Source organism: Myotis davidii, unplaced genomic scaffold (genome assembly GCF_000327345.1).
Source record: "Myotis davidii unplaced genomic scaffold, ASM32734v1 scaffold210, whole genome shotgun sequence".
Lineage (NCBI taxonomy): Eukaryota > Metazoa > Chordata > Mammalia > Chiroptera > Vespertilionidae > Myotis > Myotis davidii.
The window spans coordinates 2,975,303-2,983,714 of record NW_006282396.1 but is presented as its reverse complement, the minus strand read 5'-3'; positions in this window follow the sequence as shown (position 1 = coordinate 2,983,714).

Sequence of the window (8,412 nt, the reverse complement as noted above, 5' to 3'; positions counted from 1 at the left end):
AGTCCAGCAGCCCTTGGGAGATGTCTGACTGACGGCTTAGGCCCGCTGCCTTAAGCCAGCAGTCAGACATCTTTAGCACTGCCATGGAGTCAGGGGCCTTCTGCCACTGCCGCTGCACTTGCCAGCTGTGAGCCTGGTTTCTGGCTGAGCAGCATTCCCCCTGTGGGAGTGCACTGACCACCAGAGAGCAGCTCCTGCATTGAGCATCTTCCCCGGTGGTCAGTGCTCATTATGGTGACTAGTCATTCTGCTGTTTGGTAGATTTGCATGTTAGCCTTTTATTATAGAGGATGGTCTCAAAGTAGCCTCTGTTAATTTACAATCTAGTAGAATAGGCAGAAAATAGATGCCAATAAGGTAAAGATATGTTTGTAGCCTTAAAAACAATGCTTAGTCAAGACCTTTGGCTATAATTGCTTGACGTTGTGCCTGACCAGAAGCAAATACACTGAGAACCTGCCAAGTTTGGAGGAAATAATATTTCTAAAGAACCTCTAAGTCAGGCTTATACTAGCCTCTCACTGTCAAATTACCAAAACAATCTCAGGTCTCCAAACCTCCACCCATACGAATGAGGCTGCTGAAGCTACTTGGCCTCCAGGAAGGATGACCTCACTAATGCCCACTTTATTGAAACGGGAAATCTGGACTGGAACTTGTGGTGTTCCCCTGGGCAGGATGGTTCCCTGGCTCTTTGTCCATTGGAGTCAAGAATGAAACCACAGGCAAAAGGTGGTATAGCAAAGGTGGAAATTTATTGAGAAGCAAGCATAGACTCCCACGGGGGTGGGGTTGGGGGGTGGGAGTCCCACTGAGTCCCTTTTCCTATAGTTTATAAAGGCTGCAGGTCTTTGTGCCTTGTTATCCCCACTGATTGGTCACTATCCCCTTCTGATTTGGCCACTATAGCAACTCCAGAGTTCAAAGGTCAACCTCACATGGGACAGTGAGGCTCTCCTCCCCTTCTCCCTCATTATTTTCCTATTCCCTCTAGGCCAGTGGTTCTCAACCTGTGGGTTGCAACCCCTTTGATGGTCGAACGACCCTTTCACAGGGGTCGCCTAAGACCATCCTGCATATCAGATATTTACATTACGATTCATAACAGTAGCAACATTACAGTTATGAGTAGCAATGAAAATAATTTTATGGTTGGGTCACAACATGAGGAACTGTATTTAAAGGGACAGAAGGTTGAGAACCACTGCTCTAGGCTTTCTTCTTCTCTCCGTGAATGAGGGGCTTCCTTCCTTTTGTTCTGTAAATGTACACCCTTCTGCAGCTCCCAGTTCCCTTATTCTATGGAAATGTGCCTTCTGCTGTTTCCAGCTCCCTTATTCTATGGAAATGCACCCTTTGCAGCTCTGTAGCCCTGTGCTTTTTCCATGCACCCCTTCATTTTTTAAAATTTTGTAAACCTGCCTATTTCACCCCCCAAAACTCCTATTTTACCGCCAAAACTTTTTTCATTGTGACCAAGAGAAAATGGACAGATGTACCTGCCAGATGGAAGAGCCAGAGGCCATGGAGAGAGAGTGAAAGGAAAACCAAAAGTCTCCAGGTGGTTTAATCATAGAATGTACTTCTTTGCCAGGAAAAAGAGTTCTCACTCTTCCAAACAGGATAGAGTCCTTGTTCTGGCCCCGTGATGGTGGTATGGTTCCTATTATTTTCTTTTTCCCAGAGGAAGTTTTTATGGCAGCTACTTATACCTTTTCATTCTTATGTTTGATGTCCCAGGGTGGGGTAGCAAGTTTCTTTAATTTGTAATTGACCAGACCACAGGAGCTGCATGCAGACTTGATGGCGAGGGCAACACATTAAGTTACCAGATGCAGAAACTGGGTTGTTACCTTTTGGCAGGGAAATAAGCACATTTATGAATGGAAGAAGGACAGATAAAGATGTGAGTAATTACTTAAGGGCTGTCACAGACACTGTATTGGATACCAAATATCCCATTTCACCATCTCCCTTAAGACATAATTTTTATTTTTCTCAGAGCTTATTTTATTCATAGCTAAAATTACACATTTGTTTAGCCACTTTTGTAGGTTAAAATGAACAAGAGAATGTAGACAGAAGTGGCTGAGTAGGGCTTCTAGTAATTCTCTTTAAGAAGCTGACTCAGACGTGATGGTTGCCATTTTGCCTGTAACACTTTTCTTTCCAAACTGGAAGGCAAGTACTATGGCTGGAGTCCTGCAGCCTTCTTGTGACTTTGCAAATGGGAGCAACAAAGGAAAGATAGGTTGGCAAAAAGAAAGTTCTGAATCCTGACCACTGTAGTCTTAATGTGCCCCTCAGACTGAGAAATCTTTAGACACGTTTCTTCTTGGCTATAAGTCTGACTCTCTTTTTCTTAGCACATTTACTTCAGAAAACTTGTAATTATAAATCTTTTCTCTAACCCCTTTGAAATGTATCTGAATCTCTTTTAAAAGCCCAGGAGATGTCTTTCTCAAGTATCTGGGAACCATCTCTTTGAAATGCAAATCTATAATAATAAAAGCATAATATGCTAATTAGACCGGACATCCTTTCACACAACCTTCTGGACGAAGCTGGGGTTGTGAGGGAAGCCCGGGTCCTGGGTGCCAGAGGGAAGCCAGTGCTGGCAGCTGGGAGAAGGAAGGCCTACTCTTGCACAAATTTTGTGCATCGGGCCTCTAATATATATACACACATATAATATATATAAATGAATAGAGCCCTAAAACCCCATCTCTAAGTCTCTCTCAGTTTCTGTGGAAGTATAACTTCAGAGCCTCACTTCAATGGGGACCTTGCTCCAAATTGTAAAACTACCTCCTGCCAGGGAGAGAGAAGAGAATGTAATTGTCCTTTGGATAAAGCTAATTAGTAAACCCTGATGGCCTATGTTTCCCACCCCAGCTCTCACTACACTCTCCTGCCCTCTACTTCAGTGGGGCTGAGTATCCAGACTTGGCCTGTGCTTTTCCTCTATGGCTGGCAATAGTATCGGAATAAATCCATTTTCGTTTGCTCACCTTGGCCGGTGTAACTTTTCTTTAACAATCACTGATGGCTTTGTGGAACCACAAGCACATCTCTGGACAGCTTAGCTTCACACTTTGTTACCATGAGCGAATAAATTCCCGATTTGTTTAAGTCACTATAGTCAGATCACTGGTAGCCAGAAGCAATTCCTGATTGATAGGAAGCTTTGAGAGGCCAGAGTAAGTAAGGAAACCAGGAAAAAACCTGTCGAGGTCTGTATAGTATATCCTGGGAATGGGCTGATTAGAGTTAAAATATTCTAATCTCCTTTTCCTTTCTGAGAGAAGGATATATATAAACTGTTAATTTAATTGGAACTTTATAAATTTAAGTATGCATGGCCAATTTTAAAATAACCACTACAAGATTAAATATTAAAGAAGTTAATTTTCAAATTTGTAGCAGTAAACCTTAGAAAAAGAAAATGGGGAATTAATTAACTCAACAGAAGATCAATAGAATATAAACAAAAATAATGTATATAAAATGCCAGCTAGAATGCACAAAAACAGATATTCCTCCATCAGATGTTAACTATGTAACATGATGGATGTGTTAATTAACTTAATTGTGGAAATCATTTTGCAATGGCTATGAACATGAAATCATCATGACATACCAATTAAAAATTATGTTGTATAACATCAATATATTCAATTTTAATTTGTCAATCATACATCAATAACGCTGGGGAAAAACAGGCATCTACAAAATAACCTCAAAATATATAATATGTTAGCAGAACATTTGAGGATGGAATTGACCAAAGAAAGGGAAAACTATAGGAAAACCAAATGGTCCTTCAAATTAAACAATTAGATAACCCATGAAATAAAATTCATCCCTATGTAAGTGAAAAATAGAAAAGGGCACTTGACAATATCGTAAGGAAAGGGGCATCAGAAAAGTAATTGCCCAGCAGTGGCTCAATAGCATGGAAAAGGAAACACTGGGTAGGATGCCCTTTTCCCAAATGAGGATTGTCCAACAAAGTAATATTTCTGTTGTAGTATTACCACTCTGTTATAAAGTGGAAATATCTGTACAATGAGAGGGACAAAGGACCTCTTTCTTAGTGGACAAATGGGCAATAATTCAGTCATTGATCCTACAACCATTGTGTCATCTTTCCCTGGGAGTAACATACTGTCTTAGTGGAAGCAACTTCACTCACTCTTCAAACTACCTTTATTTCATCCTTTTTCTGTTTCCTTATGCCACCCAAGTCAGAATGCCTTCCTGATCCCTTTCATCTGGTGGCACAATATTTGCTAAGTATACAAGTTGCCTTTAAATGCATCCAAGATGGATTTTGGGAATCCATAAGAAGAGGAATCCCAGCCATTTGATAGCACAGATTGCATACCCATTGTCTGATACTTCCACTATTAGTATAATAGACCTTAATTCTGTCCCACACAGTCTCTGGGACAAAGATGGCTCAGATGTGGGACTCATACACATACCCTTAAAAGTCTTAATTCATGCCTTTATGAATACTAACCTGATACTCTATAAAAATGAACTGCGGCCCATCATATCTTATACCTCAAATTAAACAATTTGGACTTGTTTTCCCCTGTGCTATCCCTACCAATGCTCCTTTCTGCTTATCAATTAGGCAAGTAGGTAAGAATATCTCTTGGGGAAAGACTTAAGAGACATTGATGGGTCTGTTCTTCTTAACTTCCCTGTAGTGCCAACTCTAATACCACTCTACCATCAATCCCCAATGTTCACTTTAAAGTAGAGAATCTATGCTAGCATTATGGCCAGCTTCATGAGAATGCAATCTGTGCAGTAGCAGAAGTCCTCATGCTGAGAAAGGTTCTGTGCTTAGTTTTAAGCTGCTGTCACCATCTTGAATGCTTTAATAACTTTAAAGATGGAGCCCCCATTTTCATTTGTATTGGGCCCCATAATCCAAGTCACCAGTCCTGGTCAGCATTCTTTAGCTTAGCCAGGCACCTAGCTATTTACATACATAGCGGAAAATCATCAGTATAAGTGGACAGTAACTTCTTAAGGGTTTAAGAAGTACTTCCTTACTTTCCTGCCATAATCTTACAAATAAACTCCAATTTTGTCAGAATCAATGCATTACCTAGGGCAGGCCATGGCAACACACAATGAAAAAGTTGATCACTGAATGCCTCATACATGGGGAAATCTAATCTCCCATCCATGATGTGGCCCTTTTATAGACTGAGATGACCTGTAAACACTATAAGGTATTAATTCAGTGTATTCCAATTTAAAAACAACAGGCTCAGCTGCTTTTATCAAGGATAAACCCTTCAGCTTGGATACTTGGTTCACTAAAGTGGCACCAACATCAGAATGCTCTTGAACCTGATAAACACAAACACTGCAGGAAATCTCCAATGAATACAATCTTGTCGTGTTCCTTAGTTAAAAAGACATTACAGACCTTATCAAAATTAAAAGTGTTTGCTTTGTGAAGGACTATGTGCAGAGGAAAGAATGAAAAGCTACAGATTAGATGACAGTATTTGAAAACATTTTCTGTAAAGAATTTATATCTAGCATCAAATATGGTGTGAATGCAGAGAAACGGAAGCACTCATGCATGGCTGGTGAGAATATAACATAATATAGCCACTCTGGCAGCAATAAAATCTAATAAATTGTCCTTATATGCTATAGCTTGGAAGAATCTGGAGGTAATTATGCTGTATGAAAAAAAAAGATCTAAAGGTTATATACTATATATGTTACACACATGCATATATGTAGTAGTTACGTGCTGTATAATTTCATGTATATAGCATTCTTACAATAAAAAAAATATGGAAATGGAGTCCATATTAATGAATGCCAAAGTTTCAGGCCCTGGGCGGGTGGGTATGGAAGATAGGTAAGCGCGACTATAAAAAGACAATACCAGAGATCTTAGTGGTGATAGACTGTATTGATAACAATATCCTGGTTGTGACATTGTATTAGAGTTTGGCAAGATGTTACCATGGCAGGAAACTAAGTAAGGGTACACAGGATCTCTGAAGTATTTCCTACAACTGGATATCAATAAAAAGTACCTAAAATAAAAAGGTAAAATGATTCTTTCGCTTATTCTCCTGAAATTATTACCATGCTACACATAGAAATTGATTTATCTAACTTTTGATTTTTTCCACATTTCAATCAAGAAAGACTCAAGTCAGTAATTTAGGAGTCTTGAAATAAGAGAAGCGAAGTTGTCTATTGAGATTCCAACTCAGGTTGTAATTTCAGCTATGCTTATGGTCTGATAATTAATGGGGGCCATTAGATTAAGCAATTAATTATGTCTTGTAAGGCTATTATTAATAACCTCTGTTCAGTTCCAGTTTTTTTTTTTTACTGTGGGTAACAGTGTTATATTTAAATGTTTTGGCTGACCTTCCTTTTTATTTAGCAGGTATAAGGTCATTAAAGTAGTTATGGAGATATATGACATCTTTAGTTGATCTGATAATTGGTGCTTTTGACTCTCTAAAGGAGTAATTGTGCTGGCTGACATTCACACCAGAGTAGAAAGGAAGAGGAAACCAGCACCCTACAGGAGGCTAATGCAGTGCCATAGAAACAAAGGCGCCTGCTCAGGGTTGCTGTAAACAAGATTGGATAGCTAAGAAAGTAGAGACATTTGTGGTGTGGAAGAAAGAGTTTGTTTAGTTCTACCACTTAAAATATAGGGTCAGTGAAATCTCAAACTCTGAAGGAGTTTTTCGCATATACAAATGCAAAGGCCAAAGATAACTTAGGTAGTCATGAGCAATACACACATGGTTATGTTAACTCAGAGCGCCTACTCTCCAAGTTAACAAAAGCTACCACAAGGTGGATAACATGGGCTTTGTACACAACGAGACAAAAAGTGAAGGCATGTGTGTTGAGCATTTATCTCTCCTTAGTCTCCTTCTTCCTCACTGTATTCTTTAGGACTTTTAAACTCTCATTTTCTGATCTGTAAATAATGGAGCACCCTGGAACTCAGACTTCAAAGTACTTCTTTTTCTTTACACCCATTTAAAAATATTTTTAGTATTCTGACTTTAAATATTATCCAAAACCATATAGATTACAATATCACATCTTCAGCCTGAGCTAACAGGCATCTCAGACTTAACATGTCCCAAATCAAACCATATAGATTACAATATCACATCTTCAGCCGAGTGCTCTCTCAATTATCTATACAATATATCCCCAGTGAGCTAACAGGTATCTCAAACTTAACATGTCCCAAATCATTTCTGATTCTTACTTCTGTGGCTAACACCACTATTTGTCTACTGATATTCATTCTCTCTGGCTTCCCCGTAGTAACAGAAACTCCTGAATTTTTTCTGTGCACATCATCATGTAATTGGGGACTACACAATTAACTCTTGAATAATGTGGAAGTTAGGGGAGCTGATCACCTGTGCAGCCGAAAATCCACATATAACTTTTGACTCCCCCAAAACATAACTACTAATAGTCTGCTATTGACTAGGAGCTTTATCAATAACAGACAGTCAATTAATACATATTGTATATGTTTTATATTATATTCTTACAATAAAGTAAGCTAGAGAAGAGAAACTGTTTTGAAGGAAATTATAAAGAAGATAAAATACTTTTATAGTACTGTACTACATTTATCGATTCTGTATTTTATATTGTCTGATTACAAGATGAATTATCTATCTGTCAGAACCTATATCAATACTGTCATGTAATGCAAAACACTATGGATTGGATTTTGTGTGTATTACTAACATTAGACATCAAATATGGAAATATATGTAAAAATAAGTGTATATTTACTTACAGTAAAATGGTTCATGCATTGATAATGAAGCAGCAGCAATATGATTGCTTTATGGTAGCCTAGTGTAATCTATATGATTGCTTTGTAGTAACCTAGTCTATACACTAATGAATAAATTGTTATATAACTTTGTGGCATACACTATTAGAGTTATATTCATAATACAGTATTAGAAACATTGTTATATATTTTTAAAAACCACTTACATGTGATGATAGGCTGATATGAAGTTTTTCCAATTATGAGAGAGAGAGAAGCACACTATATGGTAATTAATTCTTTGAAGCAAAATTCTAAAACAGTAAGAAAACTAGCACATTATTAATTTTATATGAAACTAGGGGCCAGTGCACTAATTCGTGCACCTTGAAAGGAACAGGGGGCGTGAGGCTGCTGTGGTCACAGGGGCGGGTCTTGGCCCATCCTCCATGCCCTTTCCCAGCCCCTCCCATTCTGGCCCTCAGTCCCCTGTTTGCCTGCAGCCCCGCTCCTGCCACTGCCACTCCCACTTGCTGATGATGCTGGCATTGCTCGCACCTGCCTATGGTGTGGAGCGATTGGGCAGTGCCAGC